The sequence below is a fragment of the Sus scrofa genome, chromosome 4 (genome assembly GCF_054392235.1).
Source record: "Sus scrofa isolate SSC_HxYL_T2T_F1_AM1 chromosome 4, Sscrofa_HxYL_maternal_Yorkshire_Landrace_v2.0, whole genome shotgun sequence".
NCBI classification, from domain to species: Eukaryota; Metazoa; Chordata; class Mammalia; order Artiodactyla; family Suidae; genus Sus; species Sus scrofa.
The window spans coordinates 120,557,085-120,584,139 of record NC_139386.1 but is presented as its reverse complement, the minus strand read 5'-3'; the positions used below and the strand labels follow the sequence as shown (position 1 = coordinate 120,584,139).

General features: G+C 37.0%; 1 pseudogene across 1 annotated transcript in view; it reads left to right on the top strand.

The window, feature by feature from the left end:
- Positions 1 to 27,055, top strand: part of LOC100522672 (pancreatic alpha-amylase-like) — a 34,354-nt pseudogene that overhangs the window by 329 nt on the left and 6,970 nt on the right. Inside the window, exons 2-3 of the transcript XR_002343548.2 lie at positions 25,783 to 25,996; positions 26,360 to 26,506. The product of XR_002343548.2 is annotated as a pancreatic alpha-amylase-like (transcript). The remainder of the gene's footprint in view (positions 1 to 25,782; positions 25,997 to 26,359; positions 26,507 to 27,055) is intronic.

Here is a 27,055-nt window from a genome sequence, read left to right as displayed (position 1 = left end):
ATCTTTTTACTAAGATAATTTTACAGTACTAAATATAAATTTTACTTTATGATTACACATATTACCGTTTTTTCATTCCTACCTGCATATCAATGCACATATTTAACACACTTTTTTAAGGGTAATTTTATTTCTTATATCTTGTAATTATTTTAGGAGTGATTTTGTTTGGCTGTGAGTTTTAATGATTTTTTTTTTTTGTTAAATTTGATTTTTTTAATAGTGTGGGATTTTTTTGCAGGTTAGGAAGCTTATATTCTTGCCTACTTAGTCTTCCATTTTTTATGTATCAGATCAGAATGTCACTTAGTGGTGTAACTGTTTCCCATGTAAAATTTTTCTGTTTCCTTAGCGAAATTAGCTGTATTTAAGTAGCAAAACTTGGTATGTTTCATTTAATTTGTTCTGATACTCCCTTGTGAGTATATAATAATAACAGTTTTCACCTTAGAGTCACTTAGGTCTTTGCTAGAATAATGCTATGAAACAGTTTCTTTTTTTACTCATAGCTTTCTTCAAATAAGGTGAATGAAAAATTTAAAGATAGGAATTAGAGGAACCTTGGGACATGCTAATGTTTGGATAGCAAAGAGATAAGAAAACATTAAAGAATGACAAGAAATAGAGCCAAGATAAAGAATGTCAACTAGGAAGGGGTTATTTGTTAGGTCAGATCTGTGGATGAAGCAAAAAAGAAGAGTTCTGAAGGGAACAATTAAGGAGTTTTGCTCTCCAGGGAAATAGTGAAATGACCTATTAATATAGAGGGGTATAGTATCAAGAAGGCTTTTGTTGTTGTTTTATAAAGATTGAAGAAATAACAGCTTTTTATGTTAATAGGACTAATCTAGTAGAGAAAAAAACAGAAACAGTGATTCAGGAAGGAGAGCAATATTGTTAGAGCCATAGACATTGTGTACAAATAGAAGGATTAGTTTTAAAGATGGGTCTGTACACAGCTCATTTAATAAAGTGGAAGGAAGGGCAGATAAGTAGGTCTAGATATTTTTAGTTTGGTATGGATGTATAGTAGGTACTTACAAAAGTTTTGTTATATTTTCTCAGTGAAATAGGAAGCAAGGTCACAAAGTAAGAAGATATGTTGGGAAGAAATGTGTTGGATTGATGAAAGAAAAAAATATGTATTTAGGAAAATGAGAGAATGAACAGATTCTTAGAAGGATTGTTAAATAGTACTTAAAGTGTCTGCTTGAGGTCCATGGTTAAGTTAAGTGAGACCAGTCAATGTGTTTTTATCTCTTTCCTCAGTTATATTTAACCTTGGTGCTATCCTTTAATAGACACAGGGAGTCTAATTTAACTGAAGTTGGAATTTTCCCAGGTGAATACAACAAAGAGGGAGAAGGGGAAAGATGTTGATGTAATCAAGGAAACAATTATAAGGGAGAGACATGGAAAGTAATCCTTTTAAGAGCAAAGTGAGAAAATGCTGGTGGTAGGTAGATAAATGAAATCCATTGAAATTGCAGTGTGGTGTGGTTGAAGATTGTATTGTAGTTAATTACTAGAGGTAGAAACTAGAAATTTGGGAGGTTGAAATAAGAGTAAGCAACTGAAAATGACAATATTAGAGTACAGTAATTAGTGACTAAGTTTTAGGATGTGAACATGGTAGTTGAATGAAAGCAGGGTCGTGGAAAGATGAATTCAAGAAATTGAGAAACCGTGTTGAAAGGATCATCTAAGTGGATTTTGAAATTATCAAGAATTATAAAAGGCATATTGAGCCAAAAGCAAAGTAAAATTACTTAGAACACTTAAGTCTGTCAGGTATACAAAAAAAATATTTTTAAAAATCAACTTAAAGCTTAGCTGTCCCCTGCCACAGTGACAGGAAATCAGCCTAAATAGTCTACTGAGAAATAGTGTGTTAACTGTGGTTTTACAAGTGTAAGTTCTAAATTCAAAGCTTGTATCTATAGCTTAATTGCTTTATGGCTTTGGGCAAGTTCTGTACCTTTTTTAAATCAATTTTCATGAGGATAATAAAGTTCTTACCTTAGGGTTGTTGTAAAGATGATTAGATTAATATATAATACTTAAAAAACAAGCCTGGTTTTATATATATATACATATATATAAAGTTTTCAATAAAATTTCAAGTTTTCAATAAACGTTAGCTCTCTTGGTGGTTGTGGTGGTTCCTCAGCTCACTCTAATTGTGAAGGTAATATAAAAAATTCTGAGGTCTTAGGTAAAACCATTTTTTTTCCACTTTGATTATCACTGAGATGCCCAGAATGCTTCTATGCCACACTTAGGGAGCACAAGACTATTTGACAAGTTTAGGATCTTTGGTGTCTAGGAATTAACCTTTTTATGGACAATGTATGTTCTGTCCCAATGATTACTTCATAAGCTGAGCATGTGACCCAAGTAAGTATAATCGGAAAGATTTCTAGGGCTTGTACAGAAACAGCAGTGCCCTCCTCCCTCCCTCATAGAGCTCTGGATGAGGCTGCTAACCATTATCTTGATGATAGCTTATTATCCATGAGTTTTTTAAAAAAGTCATCGTGGAGATGGAGAAGTACTTATAATTTGATCCCATAGCAAAAGCCCTAATAGCTAGTCTGTCATTAAATTTTTCAGTTACTATTTAAACAATAAATATATTTTTCTTTTTCTTTTGTTGGAGGGATTTGACACGCTGGCCAGGTGTAGATCACATGTGTCACCTCTGAGGTGAGAAGTTTCATATAAACCACTTGAAATGACAGTTAGGAATGGGCTTGTTTTTTGAAGGAAAAGCATAGCATTGTGAAATCAAAAGAGAAACTTAGGTATTAGGCAGCCAAAAGCAAATGTTTTACTACAGTATACAATAAATAAAACTCTTACTGCCATGTGGTTGTTATCCATTTATTCTTTTCATAAGGGCTGGGACCAGTGTAAAGAGAAGGAATCTCCTAGGGTGTGGACTTTAAGGAGGCATAAACTCTCAGAGTAATCCAAGAGCTCTTTCTCTCAGTCTAGTCTTGGTGCTGCCTCCTACTATATTAATAACATAAACAGAGTCAGCATAATCCTGTTTAAGTAAATCACCAAACAAAAGCAGTACCATTCAAGTAGCTATTTTAGATGATTTGAAAAATATTTATTATGCAAATGACACTCCTTCAAAATCAATGTCAAGAGAGATTAAGTCTTCTAAAGGAAGTAAGGGAAAGGAATTACTACCTATTAAGTACCTAAAATTCAAAAGGCATTGCATTAATTGTTTAGATATAGTAATTATTTGACATTTGCCAACCTATAAGAACACTTCCTTTTGTGAGGAATGGAGAAGTTTCCTGCTGAACTTCAACTGTATATTAGTAGATATTGTAAAGTTTAGTTTCCTTTACTAATATTTAAGTTATTTCCATAAATTTAACCTTGGTGAAATGGGCCAACTTCTTGAAAGTGGCAAGTAAAACTTACTTGAGAAGTAGGTAATCTCAACAATTCTATATCTAATAAGTTTACTTTGTGGTTAAAAAATCTTCCTGAAGCCCTGGATAACTTCACTGATGAATTCTACCAAACATTAAATGAAGGAACCAACAATTCTATACAACAGAACACTTCTGAATTCATTTTAAGAGGCCTGAATTTATCTTGATAGTAAATAAGACAAAGGACGAGAAAAGTACATATCACTGTATCTTATTAGTGTATATGCAGAAATCCTCAACAATATATGAGCAAGTTGAATCGGGCAATATATAAAAAGGATTATAAATCATGGCCAAATGAAGTTTATCCTGCAAAATGCAGGCTGTTGAACCTTTGAAAATGAATAAATGTTATTTATCAACAGACTAAAGAAGGAAAAGCATATGATTTTCTTAATGTAAAAAGTATTTGACAATTGAACATCCATTCTTAATAGCTCAGCAAGCTAGCACTAGAAAAGGGCGTCCTTAAGTTAAAAGTGTCTACAAAACCTCTTGGTGTCTTAATACTTCATTATTAAAGGCTAAATGTTTTCCTCCTAAGAAAAGGAGAAATTAGGCAAGGAAGTAGACACTCACTATTAGTATTCAGCTTCTCGCTGACAGCCATTGCATAAAACGAAAAAGAAAATCTTTGTAAATTGGAAATTATGAGGTAAAATTATTCCTTGACAGAGATGACGTGTTTATGTTGAAAATTCCAAAGGATTAAAACACTCCTACAACTGATTGTAAGATTAAAATAAATATGTAGAATACAATTGTCTATCTGTGCACTAGCAATGAGCAACTAGACATTGAAATTTTTGTCTACAATTACATTTGCAGTAGTACCAAAACAGAAATAATAAAGTCTACCAAAATATGTACTACACCTGTATGCTGCAAACCTTCCACCAAATTTTGATAATAAAAAGTGAGGAAGGCTTAAGTAAAGGGAGAGAGGTACTGTATACATGGTTCAAAAGACAATTATTATGCCATCTCTTCCCAAATAGACTGATTTCAAATAAAAAAATTCTAGCAGGATATTTTGTTGATATTATCAAGTTGACTTTCAAGTTTCTTTGGAAAAGCAACAGAGCTAGAATAGCTGACACAATATCAAGACAAAATTATATGACTTAGACTACAGAATTCTAAGTCTTACTATAAAGTTATAATAAATAGTGTCATATTTGGCAGAGAATAGACACATAAATCAATGGAACAAGAAAGTCTAGAAATAGACCCACACAAGTATGGTAAATTAATAAGCCAACTCAGTGGAAAAAGGATAGTCATTTGAATATGAGATGTATTCCCCCCAAAAAAAATGGTATCAATACATTTCTGTCACACAAAAATATTTTCAAAATAAATTTTAGGCCCAAATATAAAATCTAAAACTATGAAAATTATAAGAAAAAAATGTCTGTGGGACCTAGACGCTTATATATAACTTATTTAAGTTCTTATATATGTATAACATCAAAAGATTGATCCATTTATATATAAAAAAGGATAAATTGGTCTTCAAATAAAAATCTTGTTCAGAAGACACTGCTAGAAAAGAAGAGGCAAGCCATAGAATGGGAGAAATCTTTGTAAAGCATGTATTTGACAAAGGAGAGTAACCAGAATATATAAGGAACTTATATCTCAGTAACAACAACAACAAAAAAAGCCAAAAATGGACAGTAAATATGAAGGCACTTCAAAGGTTTATGATGGCAAATAAGCAGATGGACATCATCAACCATTAGGAAAATATACAGCCAGAATAAGATGGCACCACATACTTATTAGAATGGCTTAAAATAAATTCTGATAGCACCAAGAGTTGTCCAACTAAGCTCCCATACATTGCTAGTGAAAGTACAAAATGATGTATCTGCTGTGCAAAACAATTTTGGAAAGTTTGTTAAAAGATTAAACATGCACTTAACAAGTGACCTACCCATCACACTTCTAAGTGTCCAAGAAGAACAAAAAAATTACATTCACTCTAAAACTATACATGAGAGAATTTTGGAAAGGTGGCAGAGTAGGAAGTCTCAGGAATCAATCTCCCCACAGAAACAACTGCACTGGCAGTACCAGTCTGATGTCACTGTTTTGGAACTTATGGGTCTAGTAAAGGCTTGCAACTTCCAGGGAAAGTCTTGGACAATAAAATTGTAGTTAATTTAGGTCAATTTCAGCTCTTAGCATAGTAGCAACTACCCATCCATCAAACTCTGCCATGTGGCAGGTAGCCATGTATGTATCCTGGAGCACCTTTCACACAGCTGGTTAGAGTCAGGGTAGGCAAAAAGGACCCTGAGCTCTAAATATTGGGAATCTATGTTCTAATCATTAATTACTGCTTTCTATCACAAAGGTTCAAAGAGGTTGGCAGCCATGGTTGTACATCCATTTTTGTAAGACATGCCTCTAAACTAATGAATGGACTTCCAGGTGAATAATAAGGCAGACACCCTATTTTTCTTCCCTTTTTTATTTTTCTCTTTTTCCCCTTTTGGGAGCCAGGCATGCTTAAAGACTAGGACATTCAAAAACAACTGCTCATATGGGGAAAATTAGACATTGACTACTAACTTCAGAAAAAGACACAAAAATCTAAGAGCTAAGATATTATACTTTAGTGATCCTTGGTGCAGAAACAGCATAAAACAATTTTTTTAAAAAGCAATAAAAATACTAATACTTTTTAAAAAAGCCAGCAAACCATGTGGAAGAGGGAGAATCTGAATTTCAGAGTTATCATAATGTTAAATTCAAATGTCCAGTTTTCAACAAACAAAATCTCAAGGCATACAGAGGAACAAGAAAGTGTGGGTGATTCAAAGATAAATAAGAAAATAAAAATGAACTGAAACTATCCCTGAAGAAGACCTAATGACAGATATACTATACAGAAACTTTAAAATAACTGTTCTTAAGATGCTCAGGGAACTAATAGAAAATGTGGAGAAATGTGGTGGAAGGAGGAAGTAAAAGCAAAACAATGTGTGAATAAAATGGAAATATCTATAAATATCTAAAACCAAAGAATTCCTGGAGCTGCAAAGTACAGTAACTGAAATGAAAAATTCACTAGAGGTTTTCCCAGGAAGATGTGATTATGCAGAATGAAAAATCAGCAAACTTTCAACAATGGAAATTATGAAGTCCGAGGAACAGACAAAAGATTGAAGAAAAGTGAACACAATTTAAAAGTCCTATGGGAAACTGTCAAGCAGACCAACATACACATTGTGGGAGTCCAAGGAGAAAAAGGAAAAGACAGCTGATATTTGAAGAAATAATGGCTGAAAACTTCCTGAATCTGATAAAAGTTATGACTATTAATATATAAGAAGTTCAACAAATTCCAAGTAAGATGGACTCAAAATACCCACATCCAAACATAATAAAACAGGAGTTCCCTTGTGCACCAGCAGGTTAAGGATCCAGAGCTGTACTGCTGTAACTCAGGTTGCTGCTGTGGGGTGGTTTGATCCCTAGCCTGGGAACTTACACGTGTGATGGGTCCATCCAAAAAGGAAAAATAAAACATGATAAAACTTAAGAAAAATAAAGGTGAATTGTCACAGACAAAGGATTCTCAATAAGATTATCAGCAGATATCTCCAGAATCTGGCAAAACCATTTTTCAAAAGTAAGGACATTTCTTAAAGTGCAAAGAATTTGTTACCACTATACCTGCCCTGCAGGAAATGCTAAAGGCATTTTTGAAGTGTAAAATGAAAAAACATGGCAGTAACTCAAAGCCATATGGAGAAATACAGATTTCAATAAAGGGAAATATATGAACAGTTATAAGTTAGTATTGTAACAGTGGTTTGTTACTATACTTGTTTGCATGATTTAACAGACTAATACATTGGAAAGACAATTATGAGTCTATAAGCTGGTATTGTAACTGTGGTTTGTAATTCCATATGTTATTTTCTACATAATTTAAGGGGTTAATGCTTTAAAAATATTTATTTAGGGGCACGCAGTGTATAAAGGTATATTTGGGGACCTCAACAAACAAGATGACTGGAGACAGAGCTGTAAAGCAATTTTGTATGTTTTGAAATTAAGCTAGTATAAATTCTAAGGTTATAATTATAAGATGTTGAATGTGAACTCCATGTAAGCACAAGGAAAAGAGCTATAGAATATACACAAAAGGAAATGAGAAAGTAATTTAAACATTTCAGTACAAAAAATTAAATATGAAGGAAAACAGTAATGGATGGAATGAGCCCCCCCCCCAAAAAAGATGGAAGGCATATAGATAACAAGCAAAATGACAGAAGTCCCTCCTTTTCAGTAATTAAGTATAAAGTCTCCAGTCAAAGCAAAACATCAAGATTGGGTGAATGGATTCAAGTACATGATCTAACTATGTGCTGTCTACAAAAGAGTCACTTTAGATTCAAAGATAAAATATGAAACTGTCAGAAAAGATATTTGATGTAAATAGAAACCAAAAGATCAGGTGTGGCTATACTAATATCAAAAAACTAGACTTTAGGTCAAAAAAAAGTTACAAGAGATTAAAAAAAAAAACACAAAAGTTTCAATAGAGCAAAATGATACAACAATTATAAACATTTATACACTGAATGACCATCAAAATATATGAACAAAAACTTATAATGTTGAAGGGAGAAATAAATAGATAACTAAAAAAATAGTTGGAGACTTCAGAACTGTAATTATGATAGTGGATAGTGTAATCAAATAATTGAGGAAATGTAGTACTTAACACAATAACCAATTTGATCTAGCAGACATATACAGAATGCTCCAGCCAATAACAGCATACATATTCATCTCAAGAGCACATGGAGTATTTTCCAAAAAAGACCATAGATGTCAGGCCACAAATTGTTTCAAGAGATTTCTGATTGATTGATTAATCTGTCTATTTAGGCCACACTCATGACATCTGGAAATTTCCAGGCCAGGGACTGACCACACCACGGCAATGACCTGAGCCATAGCAGTGGCACCTTGAGTACTTAACTGCTGAATCACCAGAGAATTCCTCAGTAGATTTTGTTAAAGGGATATACAAAGTGGCTTCTCTAACCACAATAGGATTAAATTAGAAATCAATAACAAGGAAAACTGGAAAATTAACTCTATTGTTGCAATTAAACAACACACTGTTGAACAACAATTGGTTCAAAGAAGAAACCACATGGGAAATTAGAAAATACTTAGAAACAAACAACAACAACAAAACAAAACTACAGATGCATTGTAAATGGTGCTAAGGGGAGAATTTATAATCACTAACATTGAAAAACAGTTTTTAAATCAACAGCTAGCTTTACAGCTTAAAGAACTAGAAAAAGAGCAAACTAAACACAGAGCTAGGAGAGGAAGGGCATATTAAAGATTAGAGGTAAATGAAATAGGGAATTAAATCATGGGGAAAACAATAAAACCGGAAGTTGATTGCTCAAAAAAGACCAACAAAATTGACAAGTCTATAGCTCCATGGACTAAGAAAAAAGGACAAGTTACTAAAGTGAGAAATGAAAATGGGGATATTCTACAGTGATAAAAAGTACTGTTAACAATTTTCCACGAACAAATTGGATAGCTGGATGAAATGGACAAGTTCCTAAAAATACAAACCTACTAAGCGTAAATTACAAAGAAACAGAAATTCTGGATTGAATACTAGAGAGATTGAATCAGTGATCAGAAATCTCCCAACAAAGACAAGCCCTGAGGCCAGTGGCTTTACTCTTGATTTCTAGAAAATATTTAAGGAAGAATTAACATAAATTCTTATATTTTCACAGAAATTGAAGAGGAAGAAAAACTTCCTGATTGATTCTATGAGGCCAACATTACTCTGATATCAAAGCCAAAGACACTGCAAGAAAAATACAGACCAATATCCCTTATGAACACAAATGCAGAACTCAATTAAACACTAGCAAAAAAAATTCAGCAATGTATTAAAATGATCATATATCATGACCATGAGAGATCTATTACCGGAATGCAAGGATGGTTCAGCATGTGAAAATCATGAACTTCCCACTGTGGCTCAGTGGTTACGAACCTGACTAGTAAACATGAGGAGGTGGGTTCAATCCCTGGCCTTGCTCAGTGTGTTAAGGATACAGCATTGCTGAGCTGTGGTGTAGGTCACAGAAGCAGCTTGGGTCCCATGTTGCTCTGGCTGTGGCCAGCAGCCACAGCTCCCATTCAAACTACTGGCCTGGAAATTTCCATATGCCACAGGTGCAGCCCTAAAAAAGCCAAAAAAAAATAAAAATAAATTTTAAAAATAAAAAAAACCCTAACAACATGAAGGACAAAAACCACAAGTTCATTTTAATACAGAAAAGCATTTGACAAAATAAAATCCTTTCATAATAGAAACATACAACAAGCTAGAAACAGATGGAAACTACTTCAATACAATAAAATTCATATAAGAAAAACCCACAGTGAACATCATGGTCTATACTGAAAGACAAAGCATTTCCCTCTACTATTAGAAACAAGTCAAGGATGCCCACTTTTTCTACTTTTGTTCAACATAGTGCTGAAAGTTCTAGCCAGAACAATCAGGCAAGAAAAATAAATAAAAAACATTCAAATAGAAAAGGGAGAAGAAAAATTAGTCTCTGTTCCTAGATGACAATGATTTTTTTCAGTTTTATTGAGGTATAATGGACAAAAATCTAATATAAAGTGTACAACACAGTCGTTTTATGTATACATATGTTAAGGGGAAATTCCTTTAATAATATATATATATTAAATTCTTTTATATATTTAAAAATTATAAATTTAAAAATTTTTAATATATATATACACACACTATTAATTTTCCTTTAACATATCCATCATATCACATATTTCCTTTTTTCTGTGCTTGAGGACATTTAAGTACTACTATCTTAAAATTTAAATTATGCCATACATTGTTATGAGCTATAGTCATCATGTTATACATTCGATTCTCAGACCTTATTTATTTTATAACTGAAAGTTTTTATCCCTTTACTAACCTTTCTCTATTTCCCCCACCACCTAGTCCCTGGCAACCACTTTTCTGTTCTCTGAATATGAGCTCCATTTATTTTTTAAAAAAAAAGATTCCACATGTAAATAATACAATGAAACCATGAGTATTTGGTCTTTTTCTCTTTGGTTTATTCCATCCCCCCCAATATCCCAAATGGAATATTGTGTGTGTGTGTGTGTGTTTATGTGTGTATACACACATCCACATATATTACATTTTCTTGGTTCATTGATCTGTTGATGACCCTTTAGTTTCTTTCCATACTTTGGCTGTTATGAATAATGCTACAACGAATCTGAGAGTACAGTTACCTCTTTTAGATAGCGGTTTTGTTTTATTTTGAATATATATCCAGAAGTTGGATTAGTGGACCAAATGGTAGATCTGTTTTAATTTTCTGAAGGTCTTCCATATTGTTCTTCATAGTGACTACCTCCACCTGACAGTGCTCAAGCATTGTCTTCACACTTGCTGGCATTTGTTATCTCTTGTCTTTTTGATGATAGCCATTCTAATAGGTGTGAGGTGATCTAATTGTAGTTTTGATTTGCACTTTTCTGATGATTAGTGATGTTGAACAGCTTTTCTTGTATCTGTTGCCCATTTGTATGTCTTCATTGGAAAAATGTATATTCACACAATTTTTTTTTTTTTTTGGCCACCCCACGGTGTCCTTTGCCTGTTTTTAGTTTTATTTGAGCTTTTTTTTCTTTTGAATTGTAGCTATGATCTTATTTACGAAGTTTCCTAAAGATTTCACACACACAACTATTTGAGGTCATAAATTTTAGCAAAGTAACAAGATACAAAATCAATATACAAAAATCTTTTGCCTTCTGTATGCTAATAATGAACATCTGAAAAGGAAATTATGAAAACAATTTCATTTACAATAGCGTGGAAAAGAGTAAAATACTTAGGAATTAACTAAGGAGATGAGAGACCTGTACAATGAAAACTGCAGAACTTTGCTGAAAGAAATTAATGAAGACATAAGTAAATGGGAACATCCCATATTCATGGATTGGAAGACATAATGATATTAAAATGTCAAAACTGTGGAACGTAATCTACAGATTCAATGCAGCCCCTATCAAAACCCCAATGACTTTTTTGAGAAATGGAAAAATCCATCCTAAAAGTCATATAGAATCCTAAGGGAGCTCAAACAGTCCTAGCAATCTTTCAAAAGAAGAACAAAACTGGAGTACGCACACTTCCTGATTTCAATTCTACTACAAACCTACAATAATCAAGACAGTATGTCATAAAAACATAAAGTCATAAAAAGACATATGAACCAATGAAATAGAATAGAGAGCCCAGAAATAAACCCTTACGTATATGGTCAAATAGTTTTTGATGAGATTTATTGAGGTAAAATGGAAAAGACCATTCAATGGGGAAAGATTCTTTTTTAATAAGTGTTGCTGGAAAAACTGGATAACTGTGTAATAATGAATTTGGATACCTAACACTCAATTTAAAAATTATCTCAAAATAGATGAAAGACCTAAATTTAAGAACTAAAACGATAAAATCTTAGAAGAAAATATAAGACAAAATCTTCACAGCATTTTATTTGGCAATGACTTCTTGGATAATGACACCAGAAGCACAGTTAACACAACTAAAAATAGACAAATTGGACTTTTAGAAAATACTTTATATTTCTACATCAAGAGATACTATCATTAGAGAAGAAAATTCAATGGGAATGGGAGAAAATATTTGCAAGTCATATATCTGAAAAAGAATTAATATCCAAAGTACATAGAGAACTACTAGAACTCAACAACAAAACAACCCATTTGAAAAATGGACAAAGAATTTTATTTTTTTTTAAGAAGTTTTTTTTTTTTTTTTTTGCCACTTCTTGGGCTGCTCCCTCGGCATATGGAGGTTACCAGGCTAGGGGTCTAATTGGAGCTGTAGCCACCAGCCTACACCACGGCCACAGCAACACAGGATCCGAGCCCCATCTGCTACTCACACCACAGCTCACAGCAATGCCAGATCCTCAACCCACTGAGCAAGGCCAGGGATCGAACCCACAACCTCATGGTTCCTAGTTGGATTCGTTAACCACTGAGCCACGACGGGAACTCTGACAAATAATTTAAATAGCCTTTTTTCCATAGAAGATAGATTAAAAGCACATGAAGTGATGCTATTGATATTGATCACTAATCATAAGGAAAATGCAAAGCTAAACTATAATATGATACAACATAACTCATTAGGATGGCTACTATCTAAAAACCCTAGAAGGGGTTTCCCACTGTGATGCAACAGGTTTAGGATCTGGCATTGTCTCTGCAATGGTTCAGTTCAATGCTGAGGCACAGGTTCAATCCCTGGCTTAATGCAGTGGGTTAAGGATCTGGCATCGCTGCACCCGTGGCATGGGTTGTGTTGCAGTTTTGGCTCAGGTTTGATCCCTGGCCCAGGAACTTCCATATGCCATGGGTGCAGCTGGGGAGAAAAAAAAAAAGAAAAAAAAAAAAAAAACCAGAAAACAGCAGGTGTTGGTAAGGACGTAGAGAGACTGAAGCCTGTGAACTGTTGGTGGAGATCTAAAATGGTATAGCTGCTCTGGAAAATAATATGAAAAGAATTTAAAATAACCATATGATCCAGCAGTTCCACTCATGGGTGTATACACAAAAGAAGTGGAAGCAGGAGCTCAAAGTGATACTTCACCCATGTTTGTAGCAGCAATATGCTCAATAGCCGAAAGATAGAAGTAGTACATGTGTCCATTGTTAGATGAATGGATAGGCAACATGTAGTATATACATACAATGGAATATTATTTGGCCTTTAAAAGAAAGGAAATTCTGCAATATACTACAACAGAGATAAACTTTGTGGGTAAACATTATGCTAAATGAAATACGTTAGTCACAAAAAGACCAATACAATATAATTTCATTTATATGAGTTACTTGGAGTAGTCAAAATTATAGGGACATAAAATAGAGCAATGGTTGCCAGGAGCTGAGGTCAGGGAAGAATAGGGAGTTTAATTGGTGCAGAATTTCAATTTAACAAGATGAAAAGAGCTACGGAGATCAGCGGTGGTGATATTGGTACAATATTATGAATATATTTAGTATCACTAAACTGTATGTTTAAAAAATAAGATGGTAAATTTTGATATATATGTTTACTGCAACACAAAAATTTGGACAAAAAATGTGCATGTGAAGAATTATAATGGCTTTATATATCATCCTCCAAAATGGAAACAACCCAAACATTCTTCAACTATTGTAGTGCATCTATACAAAATGCTGATAATTGATATCTGGAACAGTATAGATTTATCCTAAATAATTCGTATTCAGTAAAAGAAGCCTGACTCAGTCACATACTATGTGACTACATTTTTAATGAAATTACTAAAGAAAAGTGATAGTACAGCGACCTGATGAATGATTGCCAAGAGGGTAGATTTGATTACAAAGTGAATTTTGGGGTATGAAGGAAATACTGTACGTTATAGTCTTTTTTAAAATCAAATATTTGGACCTCCCAGGGGGTGTAACATATGAGGACAGTTTTATTGTTCTGCATGTGTTTATCCAGTATTCCAAACACCAGTTGTTGGAGAGGCTATCCTTTCCCTACTGCGTGTTCTTTGCTCTCTCATGGAATAATAGTTGATTTTATATTTCTGGTATTTACTTCTAGGCTCTCTATTCTGTTCCATTGGTCCAAACATCTATTTTTGTGCCAGTCTCATAACTATTTTTATTAGTATACCTTTATAGTGTAGTTTAAAATCAGGAAATTTGCTATCTCCTACTTTATTCTTTTTCCTCAGGATTGCTTTCACTATTTGGGTTCTTTTATGATTCCATAAAAAAAAAATTAGGATTCTTTTTTCTTTTTTTTAAGGCCACACCCACAGCATATGGAAGTTCTCAGGCTAACAGTTCAATTGGAGCTGTAGCTGCCAGCCTACGGCACAGCCACAGCAAAGCCAGAACTGAACCTGTCTGTGACCTACAGCACAGCTCACAGCAACGCAGGATCCTTAACCCACTGAGCAAGGCCAGGGATCGAACCCACAACCTCATGGTTCCTAGTTGGATTCGTTCCCACTGAGTCACAATGGGAACTCCAGGATTATTTTTTATTTCTGTAAAGAATGCCATTATTTTTCATGGAGATTGTATCAAATCCATCACTGGCTTTGGATAATAAGAATCTTTTAACGATATTAGTTCTTTTGAGGCATAAACACAGGATATCTTTCCTTTTGTTTGTGTCTTCTTCTGTTTCTTTCAGAAAAATCTTACAGTTTTTCTTGGGCCTGAAACATCTCATTTGGCACATTATACTAAACATTAGAAATTTAAAATTCTATAAAAATGTTCTTATTAGAGAAATCAAAGAAATATGAGGTGTAAGCAACAGAGTAGTGATACAACTATCATTAACTGTGAATAGCTTTTCTGAGGAGAACCATTGTAGGAAAACTGTAATGGGAAGTAGACATAACAGTTATTTCAAGTTCTTATTTTTTTGTTTTGTTTTTGATGCCAAAGATGTCAGAATGTGCTTGCAGATTTTACTTCACACCTTTAAATACACTTTAGATGTGGATCCTTGGTTGATCCTTGGGTAGGAGCTTAGATGATTAGATATCTCCATCTATGCTGGGATGCTAATAAAATTTGCCAGATTTTGTCTGAAAGTGATCCTTTAACACAGTTTTAAAACACTTTGTGGAAAACACTTGTTATTTAAAGAACAGTTCAGAGGTAACTGATGAGGCAATGATGAGAAGCTACTTCACACTAACATGTACTTTGCCAAAAGCGCTGAAGATTTTCTAAAAAGAGAGCGAGAGAGCAAGCAAGGAAGAAATCAAAAGAAAAGAAAATGTGGGAAAAAATTGAAGGTGGAAAACATGGCTGGTTCCTTCTCATTTTCATATCCCGTAGGTTCCTCTGGGGGATATTGAAAATACTCCCCCCGAGATAGAGAAAGTATTACTAGAATTTGGGAAGAGTGGAATGAAAAGACAGAATGTCCAAGTGATGATAAGTGAAAGTGGGAAGAGAACCTGAGTTTGCAGCAGTTTGAATAGCAGCAGAGGTAAAGATAACCATACTTTAATAACACCAGCGTTACAGCAACCAAATGCCTCGAGCTTTTCCTGTGTCTCTGCACTGTGGTAACAGCTCTGCCTGTGTCAATCCATTTACTCATCGTAAGGGCTCTGTGAGGTACACGTTCCATGTTTTAGTTCACAGGTGGATTTAGAGATAGTACTTGCCAGGATCCCACAGCTGATAAGTGGCAGGGTCAGGGTGTACCTTAGAGGTTAACTCCCAAGGCCGTGTTCTTAACCGTTACAATTTTAACATTTGTAACCATGAGTCAGTGTGAAGTTCCAGTGATGCCCCTCTTCTCTAATTCTCAACTCTTTATCACCATCAGTCCAATATCATCCTCTACCTAGTCAGTCTTCTATTGTCTTTCTAATACGCATCTACATGCAGCTAGTCTTTTGCCTTCCTTGCAATGTTTCTCTTCCTATTTGTTTGTGAAAAGCTTTTTGGGGAGGGGGGCGGGGAGGGAGGGAATTAAACTCCTCTCCCTGCTTTGAAGGCACCTTTTTATATGCTGCCTCCTACCTGCCCCATCTATGGACTGCTGGGCTTTGCCCCAAATTGTGATGGTGGATTCAACATCTCTGTGTGTACCTTGTTGACTCCTGAGGGCCCCGCTCTACAGGCCCGATAATTCCACCAAGTGGTTTGGGCCATGCATACTAGTTGCTTATGGATAGCAGCTGTTCTGACTGGCTGGTGTCTGTCCTAAAACAGTTTGTTAAATATTTCGTGTGCCGTTTCTGAAACCATCATTTTCTTGCTGGAAACTGCCAAATCTGTCTGTCGTCTTTTTTCTTGTCTAATGCTTTTTGATATGTCAAGCTCAGTATATCCTGTATTAGCCCCTCCGTTTCCCTAAACCAAGTCTGCCTCTAGATTGCACTGTGAGCATTGTCCTTGTCACTGTTCCACTCAGTAAACTTTAAATTGCAGCGTTGTTTTTGACCCTTCCTTTTCTCTATTCCCCTACTTCTGTAGAATTAGCTCCGCTACATCTACTGCCTCTCTCCTCTCGGTATCAATTAGTTCTTGCTGAATAGGAGTAATTTATGATGTCTCGCGTGTGTGTAAGTTGACTAGGTGGTTCTTCTGCTGGTTTGCCTCTGGAGTAATCATTCAGCCACAGTCAGCTAGAGGATCAGCTCACATGGTTGGGATGGCTTGGGACAATTAGAGCTCCCCATGTGGCCTTGCATCCCAGTTAGCGTCACAGTTCCCATCGCAGATTTTCAAGAGATCAAGACCCACTGTGCAGATGCTAGTCAGACGTTTATTGTGTCTTATTTGCTGACATTCTTCTGGACCAAACAAGTTATAAACCAATTCCATAGGCTGTGTAGGAAGAGATTCCACAAACATAGGGATGCTGGCAAGTGTCATTCCTAGGGTGGCACTTCTTGTTACCATTTTACCATATAGTCTCCTAGTATTAATTGTGATTGCTGGAACTCTCCTTCAGATTTCCTTTTCCCTTCCTTCCTTCCTTCCCTCCTTCCCTCCCTCCCTCCCTCCCTCCCTTCTTTGTTTCTTTCTTTTTCTTTCTTTCTTTCTTTCTTTCTTTTCTTTCTTTCTTTCTTTCTTTCTTTCTTTCTTTCTTTCTTTCTTTCTTTCTTTCTTTTTCTTTCTTTCTTTCTTCCTTCCTTCCTTCCTTCCTTCCTTCCTTCCTTCCTTCCTTCCCTTCCTTCCCTTTCTTCACTTTCTTCCCTTTTCTTTCTTCTTTCCTTTTTCTTTTTTGGCTGCCCAGAGGCCTATGCAGTTCCTGGGCCAGGACTCATATCCAAGCTGCAGTTGCGAGTTACGCCACAGCTGTGGCAATGCCACATCCTTAACCCACTGTGCCAGGACAGAGATGCTGCTGATCCTCTTGAGCCACAGCGAGTCTCCCTACTTCCCATTTCCATCACTACTCTGTTTTACTCCCGTACAGGTGTTCCTTTTTTTCTGTCTCCTTTATCTTCGTCTTTCAATCCATTTGCTCTACTCCAAAAGCTCTAATCATGTTACCTTCCTGCTGAAAAACAAACAAATGGGTAGAAGCCTTCTCTAGCTGGACATAGCTTTCAAAAGAAAGCTTTCTTCTCCCTGACTTTAAGAGACCCCCGGTATAGCTTTCCTACTGTAAGCCCTATGTAAAAGGATGGGTCCTCCCTGTCTAACTAATGTTCTTCGAAGGTGTATTGATTTCCTGCTGTTCTCCTTGCCCAGTGGATGTATTGTTTTCTTAGGTAGAAGCCATATCACCTTATCTCTTTTGGTTAAAATCAAACCCACTCTTCAGGTCACTTTTACCTATTACCATGGATCACCAAGGATTTTCCTGTTAATGAAATACTAAAGCACGTTCCTCATGTCTCTTTTAAGATAGTGATCATATCCTTCATTTTATTATTGTTATTTGTCTTTGTGTGTGGATGCGTCCTTTCTGTGATTTAACATGGGAAAGGTGCTACATCAGGTGTCCAATAGAAATATAATGAAAACCACATAAATATTTCTTTATTATTATTTTAATTTTTTTTATGCTGTACAGCATGGGGACCAAGTTAGTCTTACATGTATACATTTTTTCCCCACCCTTTGTTCTGTTGCAATATAAGTATCTAGACATAGTTCTCCATGCTCCTCAGCAAGATCTTCTTGTAAATCCATTCCAAGTTGTATCCGATAACCCCAAGCTCCTGATCCCTCCCACTTCCTCCCTCTCCCCCCAGGCAGCCACAAGTCTATTCTCCAAGTCCATGATTTTCTTTTCTGTGGAAATGTTCATTTGTGCTGGATATTAGATTCCAGTTATCATATGGTATTTGTCTTTGTCTTTCTGACTCATTTCACTCAGTGTGAGAGTCTCTTTTTCCATCCATGTTGCTGCAAATGACATTATGTCGTTATTTTTTATGGCTGAGTAGTATTCCATTGTGTATATATACCACTTCTTCCGAATCCAATCATCTGTCAATGGACATTTGGGTTGTTTCCATGTCCTGGCTATTTTGAATAGCGCTGCTGTGAACATGCGGGTGCATGTGTCTCTTTTAAGTAGAGTTTTGTCCAGATATTTTCCCAAGAGTGGGATTGCTGGGTCATATGGTAGTTCTATGTATAGATTTCTAAGGTATCTCCGAACTGTTCTCCATAGTGGTTGTACCAGTTTACATTCCCACCAGCAGTGTAGGAGGGTTCCCTTTTCTCCACAACCCCTCCAGCACTTGTTATTTGTGGACTTATGAATGATGGCCATTCTGACTGGTGTGAGGCGGTATCTCATGGTAGTTTTGATTTGCATTTCTCTTATAATCAGCGATGTTGAGCATTTTTTCATGTGCTCATTGGCCATCTATATATCTTCCTTGGAGAACAGTCTATTCAGGTCTTTTGCCCATTTTTCCATTGGGTGATTGGCTTTTTTGCTGTTGAGTTGTATAAGTTGCTTATATATTCTAGAGATTAAGCCCTTGTCGGTTGCATCATTTGAAACAATTTTCTCCCATTCTGTAAGTTGTCTTTTCATTTTCTTTTTGGTTTCCTTTGCTGTGCAAAAGCTTTTCAGTTTAATTAGGTCCCATTGATTTATTTTTGCTGTGGGAGACTGACCTGAGAAAATACTGATGAGGTTGATGTCAGAGAGTGTTTTGCTTATGTTCTTTTCTAGGAGTTTGATGGTGTCTTGTCTTACATTTAAGTCTTTCAGCCATTTGGAGTTTATTTTTGTGCATGGTGTGAGGGTGTGTTCTAATTTCATTGCTTTGCATGCAGCTGTCCAGGTTTCCCATCAATGCTTGCTGAACAGACTTTCTTTTTCCCATTTTATGTTCTTGCCTCCCTTGTCAAAGATTAATTGACCGTAGGTGTCAGGGTTTATTTCCGGATTCTCTATTCTGTTCCATTGGTCTGCCTGTCTGTTTTGATACCAGTACCACACTGTTTTGATGACTGTGGCTTTGTAATATTGCTTGAAGTCTGGGAGAGTTATGCCCCCTGCTTGGTTTTTGTTTCTCAGGATTGCTTTGGCAATTCTGGGTCTTTTGTGGTTCCATATAAACGTTTGGATTGTTTGTTCTAGTTCTGTGAAAAATGTCCTTGGTAATTTGATAGGGATTGCATTCAATCTGTAGATTGCGTTGGGTAGCATGGCCATTTTTACAACATTGATTTTTCCATTCCATGAACATGGAGTATCTTTCCATTTCTTTACATCTTCTTTGATTTCTTTGATTAAAATTTTATAGTTCTCAGCATTAAGTCCTTACCTCCTTAGTCAGGTGTATTCCGAGGTATTTGATTTTGTGAGGTGCAATTTTAAAAGGTATTATATTTTCATATTCCTTTTCTAATATTTCATTGTTGGTATACAGAAATGTGACTGATTTCTGAATGTTAATCTTATATCCTGCTACTTTGCTGAATTTATTAATCAGTTCAAGTAGTTTTTGGGTTGAATCCTTAGGGTTTTCTATGTATAGTATCATGTTGGCTGCATGCAGTGATAGTTTTATCTCTTCTCTTCCTATTTGGATGCCTTTTATTTCTTTTGTTGGTCTAATTGCTGTGGCTAGGACTTCTAAAACTATGTTGAATAGCAATGGTGAGAGTGGGCATCCCTGTCTTGTTCCAGATTTGAGTGAGAAGGCTTTCAATTTTTCTCCATTGAATATTGCATTTGCTGTGGGTTTGTCATAAATGGCTTTGATTATGTTCGGGAATGTTCCCTCTATACCCACTTTGGCGAGAGTTTTTATCATGAATGGATGTTGGACTTTGTCAAATGCTTTTTCTGCATCTGTGGAGATGATCATGTGGTTTTTGACTTTTGTTCATGTTGTGTGTGACATTGATGGATTTGCATATGTTGAACCATCCTTGTGAACCTGGGATGAACCCTACCTGGTCATGGTGTATGATCTTTTTGATATGTTGTTGGATTCAGTTGGCTAAGATTTTGTTGAGAATTTTTGCATCTATATTCATCAAAGATATTGGCCTATAGTTTTCTTTTTTGGTGGCATCTTTGTCTGGTTTTGGAATTAGGGTGGTGGTGGCGTCATAGAATGTCTTTGGGCGTGTTCCTCCTTCTTCAGCCTTTTGAAAAAGTTTGAGGAGAATGGGCACCAGATCCTCTTTATATGTTTGGTAGAATTCGCCTGTGAAGCCGTCTGGCCCTGGACTTTTATTTGCAGGGAGTGTTTTTATGACCTCTTCAATTTCATTTCTAGCGATTGGTCTGTTCAGTTGGTCCGTTTCTTCTTGATTCGGTTTTGGCAGGCTGTAAGATTCGAGAAAATTGTCCATTTCTTCCAAATTGTCAACTTTGTTGGCACATAGTTGTTCATAGTATTCTCTTGTGGTTTTTTGTATTTCTGTGGCAATATCCATTGTGATTTCTCCTTTTTCATTTCTAATTTTGTTTATCTGGGTTCTTTGTCTCCTCTTCTTAGTGAGTCTGGCCAGGGGTTTGTCAATTTTGTTTACCTTTTCAAAGAACCAGCTCTTGGTTTTATTAATTTTCTCTATTGTTTTTTTGAATCTCTAGTTTATTGATATCCTCTTTGATCTTTATAATTTCCTTCCTTCTGCTGACTTTAGGTCTTTTTTGTTCTTCTTTTTGTAATTCCTTTAGATGGAGTGTTAAGTTGTCAATTTGAGATCTTTCTTCTTTTTTGAGGAAGGCCTGTATCACTGTGAATTTCCCTCTGAGCACTGCTTTTGCAGCAACCCATAGTTTTTGAGATGTGTCTTCATGATCATTTGTCTCAAGGTATTTTTCAATTTCCTTCTTAATTTCCTCATTGACACATTGGTTTTTCAGTAGCATGTTGTTTAGTCTCCATGTAGTACATTTTTTCCCATTTATTTTCCTGTGGTTGATTTCTAGTTTCATGCCATTGTGGTCAGAGAAGATGGTTGAAATAATTTCTGTGCTCCTAAATTTGTTGAGGTTAGCTTTGTTTCCCAATATGTGGTCGATTCTTGAGGATGTTCCATGCGCACTTGAGAAGAATGTGTATTCTGGGTTTTTTGGATGTAGTGACCTGAGGATGTGAATTAAGTCTAACTTTTCTATTGTTTCCTTTAGGATCTCTGTTGCTTTATTGGTTTTGTTTCTAGAGGATCTGTCCATTGGTGTGAGTAGGGTATTAAAGTCTCCTACTATGATTGTATTCCCATCAATTTCTCCCTTTATGTCTGTTACTATTTGTTGTATGTATCTGGGTGCTCCTGTGTTTGGGGCATATATGTTGATGAGAGTAATATCCTCTTCTTGGATGGACCCCTTAATCATTAAATAGTGTCCTTCTTTGTCTTTCTTTATGTCTTTTATTTTAAAGTCTATTTTGTCTGATATGAGTATTGCTACTCGGGCCTTTTCCAGGCAGCACCCAGCAACCCCGGCCCAGCTAGCAGCTCCCACCCTCCGGGGGTGCTGCAGTCCCATGGAACAGCTACCCCGCCCTGCCAGCCCCCCTGCAAGAGCCCCCACAGCCCAGAAAAGCTAGAACAAGCTTGGCCCAGCCGTGCAAAATCTGCCTCCATTCTGAGGTGGTCCTTCCAATTCCAGCTGCCCTGGGGAAGAGCCCCTTGGGTTCTCAGTGGCCCAGTTAGCTGCTCCCGCCCTCAGAGGGCAGGCAGGCCAGGGCAGGGAAAGCCCCTGCTGTGGTCAGCTTCCCACAAATGGTGAGGCCAGCCCTCCAGGATGGCAAGCAGTCTCAGGTCCAGTGCGTGTGCATGGGGTAGGGGTTGGAGGGGAATGCACTGGGAAGCAGAGCTTTCTGATAGCTGGAGGGCAAGTGAGCTCGCTGTGGCATGGGAAGTATGCTGTGGCAGCCCACCCCTCCTCCTCTCCCTTCCCCAACACTGGTGCCTTGTCTCTCCTGCAGATCCAGCTCTTCTCCCAGGTTCCCTCTGATGTGGCTTTCCATTCCCCAGCCCTAAACGTATTGCTCCCTCCACCCGCAACGCTCAGCTTTCTAGACTCCCAGACAGTCTCTGCCCCGCCAATCTGACAGACCGCTTCCTAGTCCCCCAGTATGGTCTCTGCCCTGCCAGTCTGACTGACCAGATCCTAGTCCCCCAGGCAGTCTCTGCACCGCCCACCCTAGCCCGTTTCCGGGACTAATCTCCAGAGCCAAGGTCTCGTGTCCAGCCCCCATCGAAGCCTCTTGGTTTTTGGTGACTGTGCAAGTAGTTTGGATGATCTGTTCAGTTCTCACTCTGCTCTTCAGATCTCAGACTTACTACTGTGCACTTCTCTGCATCTGGAGATTCCTCCCATTTGGTTGATCTTTCCATCGGGTAGGTGACTTTCCAGGGTGTAGGATCCCTTTCTCCTCCACAGTTCCCTTTCGGGAGTGCATGTCCAGCCCCGGTTCCCTTTCTCTCACTCTCCTCTTTTCTCTTGTTTTACCCAGTTATGTCATGAGATTCTTGCCGTTGTTGAAGTTTAGGTTCTTCTGCCAGCGACAAATTGCTGTTCAGTGTGAATTGTTTAACCTCACACAGATATGGGTTTTTATTGTGTGTTTGTGGGAGACGGCAAGCGTTTCCCCCTACTCTTCCTCCAAGTTGCCTTCTCCCACATAAATATTTTTTTAAAAAATTTGTAGCCAGATTAGAATAAACTAAAAAAAAAAAAGCCCCTGGAAAATTTAATGTTAATAATAAATTTCATTTGTCACAACATGTAAACAATGTACAAATTAACTTTTTACATTTCTTCACCAACACTCTTCAAAAACTAGAGTACCTTTGACACACGTAGCACATATCTGTTCAGACTAATGGTATTAAAAACCATTTAGAGGTCAAATGAGCCATCGTGCCGTTTTTTTGCTAGGAATATTAAATATGAAATCTGCTCTTAATAAGGCTTATCCAGGATGACAGTCATGTAAATCCTTACTTTTTATAACATAAATCCAATATCAATAACATCCCATAGGTTAACACCTGCCATACAGAGGAGTACATAACTATGGCTGAGAATATCAATATAAGTTTCATAAAAGTATTTTTTCAACTGCATATGAAAGTAGGAGTAGTTACTAGCTATTGAAGGGTGATACAAGAAAGAAGAAAAGCCCTGGAAAGTCATGCAACAATAAAATTGCTTGTCAAATACGCAAAATGTTTATTTTTTGCGGGAGATAGATATTGGGGACTCTGCACTTGTGTTCTGCCCCTCTAACAATTTGAAATATTGAACTCCTAACTCCCAATGGTATGCTATTAGGCTGTGGGGTCTTTGGGAACAACTTAGGTTAAAGTGACGTCATGAGAGTGGAGGCTCCATGATGGGTTAGTGTCCTTGTACGAAGAGAAGGAGAATCAAGATCTCTGAGCTCCACACTCCGTGAGGATACAAGAAGCTTGCTGTCTGTGAACATGGAATGGGGCTTTCGCAAGACACTGGAGCTGCTGATAGTGTAGTCTTGGGTGTCCCAGCCTCTAGAAATGTGAGAAAGAAATATTTGTGCTAAGCCATCCAGCCTATATGGCATTCTTGTTACAGCAGCTGGAACTGAATGAGAAAAATAGGACACAGAGTATGTTCACAACGTGGGCTGGAGGAGGGACCGAAGGAGAGTGTTGGGATTCACAGAGTGCTCTCGGAACCCCTTCCACAAAGCTAGTACTTCCTCACTTTTCCTCATCTTAGTAAATGGTGTCATCAGATACCTGTTTCTTCAATTTTTCTCTTTCCCCCAGTCTTCGGCGCTAATCTATCGATAAACCGATTGCTTCTCCACCTCTGAGATATATTCTATCAGGGCCCTAGAGCAGCCACTTTCCTCTTTCGTGGACCACTACAAAAGCCTCTTGGCCCCCAGTCGTGTCCTCCTATAATCCGGTTTTTCACAGCAGAGCAAGAATGGTTTTCTTGGAAAGGAAATCAGAATCTCTTCACTCATCTTCTTTCAGCTTCAAAAGCCCTCTCTTTCCTTATGTTCTACAAGGTTCTACATGATCTGGCCTACCTCTCTGATTTCATCTCATTTTACTCTTCCCTTTATCACTCACACATTGTTTAGCTGCACAGATGTTTAAATTTTGTTCAGTGTCACTTGAGTATCCCATGGTTGTTCCTACCTTGGGCTTTTGCTGTTGCACTTTCCTCTATGGAGACTGCTGTTCCTCTGATCTTCAAATAAGTGGGTCCTTCTACTCCTTCCAGTTCTGGCTGACAATCACTCCCTCTGAAACAGCTTTCCTGACTATTTCCAGTCTAAAATATCCTGATGGGCCAGTCCTTTTCCCTTCTACTGCACCGTGGGTTCATGCTAGTTCTCACTGCTCTCTTTAACTTAGTATCGTTGTTGTTATCATTCCTTCCTGCTATGTTTTCCTTACCTTCCCCTAGAATGTAGGCTGCCTGAGAACAAGAGTCTTGTCTGTCTTGTTCATCCTTGTATCCTGAGTATCATGCCGGCATTTAGCAAAAGCACTCGGTCACTACCTGTTGGATGAATGGATTAGGTTTTTCCCACCGGTACGGTTATGTCTTTACTAGGATTTCTTGTACCTTACGAAGGAAAATAGACGTGGATTCATTAACTTAGTGTTTTAGCACATATAAGGGACTTTTTGCTAGAAGGAGAAAAAAAAAAAATCCATTCTTTCCTGCTACAGCCAGTGCATTTTCACATGCGTTAATGTAAGCGTGGGGAAAAAAAAAATCTGACTCCTAAAGTCGTGGTCATTTCACTTCCAGATAACTTCCTAAATCTTAGTGGAGAATCTCAAGTATCTAACAACTGGGATAGGAGGTACCAACTGAACTGAGTTGAATAACATGTGTCTTTTTACAATGGAAACATTGCACGTGTTTACAGACAGTTAGGCAACATTGTGACTGTGAATTCAGTTGGCTCTAATTCCGCCTCTGTCAGTGAAGGACTTCAGAAATAAGATCTAATCCTACCTAAACAATACATGATTAAGGCCTTTCTATAGATAACATGCCAGATGTTTAAAAACTTGCTGTTCCCTCAGTAAGGAAAACATTGTCTGAAAAGGTCATTTAGATAGTATTCCTGGGAGATTTTCAGGATGTTCCTCACCTGTTTAGTGTAATTATCAATAGTTATTTTTGGAGTATGCATTCATGGTTTGTGCTCTAAGTATTTATTCATGTCAATATTTGCTTTGTAAAATATGCTTCTTGCAGGATTATAAATACTTGCCGGGAAGACCGTTGACAACCTCAGAGCAAAATGAAGTTGTTTCTGCTGCTTTCAGCCATTGGGTTCTGCTGGGCTCAGTATGCCCCACAAACCCAGTCTGGACGAACGTCTATTGTCCATCTGTTTGAATGGCGCTGGGTTGACATTGCTCTTGAATGTGAGCGGTATTTGGGCCCCAAAGGATTTGGAGGGGTACAGGTGGGTATGGTTCGCAGTATAAATTGGAGATTTTGCCGTGCTTAGAGTAAAAGGTATTGCGATCTGTGTCTGTGAAGCTGGGACGTTAGTTCACAGGTTAAGTAGGCGAAGTAAAACAGTTTTCTGAAGAAGAAACACACGTGAAATTGTTGGCAACTCACTGTTTTATTTCTAATACCATATTTTTTAAGCAGGACATTTCCGCTATGATATTGATATTCTTACCTGGTTGTAAAGAACGGTGGCAGCATATACAAAGATTCAGAAAAGAAAAAAATACTGTGTTACTGAATAGTTTCCAGGATGGTCAGTGATACAGAGTGAGCCATAATTTGATACTTATTAAGGTTGTTTTATTTGCAGGTCTCCCCTCCCAATGAAAATATAGTAGTCACTAACCCTTCAAGACCTTGGTGGGAGAGATACCAACCAGTGAGTTACAAGTTATGTACCAGATCAGGAAATGAAAATGAATTCAGAGACATGGTGACTAGATGTAACAACGTTGGCGTAAGTGAATTAAAGCTTCCTTTAAAAATCTTGTGTAGAGAACTCATTTCTCTCTCCTGTCTCAATTTCCTCTTGAGAAGAACAGTTTTCCTATATTTTCGAGGTCCACTGCATGCTTTAGCTCTAAACTCAAATGTGATTGTTGTCTCATGTTCGACATTGGTAAACATTTGTGTATGTGCCCTCTGTCTACTACAGGAGATATAAGTAAGAGTTTAAGGCCATGAACTTACTGATGAAGCAGAATATCAACTTTGACCCCATATGACCCTACACCTTTCTGGGGGACATTGTTTTGGAGTTAGAAATTGGAATTCTGGTTACAGGTTTTGCTGTTGCCTTAATGTGGCTTGTGTCCCCACCCATAATTTTGGGGTCTTCCTTCCTGTAGGTCCTTTGATGGTAAATAATGCCATAATTATTTTCTCTTAGAGGAGGAGCGTAATGAGCGAGAATATCTACTTTTCCTTCTTCTGACCCTACACAGGTGGTAGAAATTGGCTGCTTATTTCTAAGGACGACCTATGGGCATGTCAAAAGTCAATAATC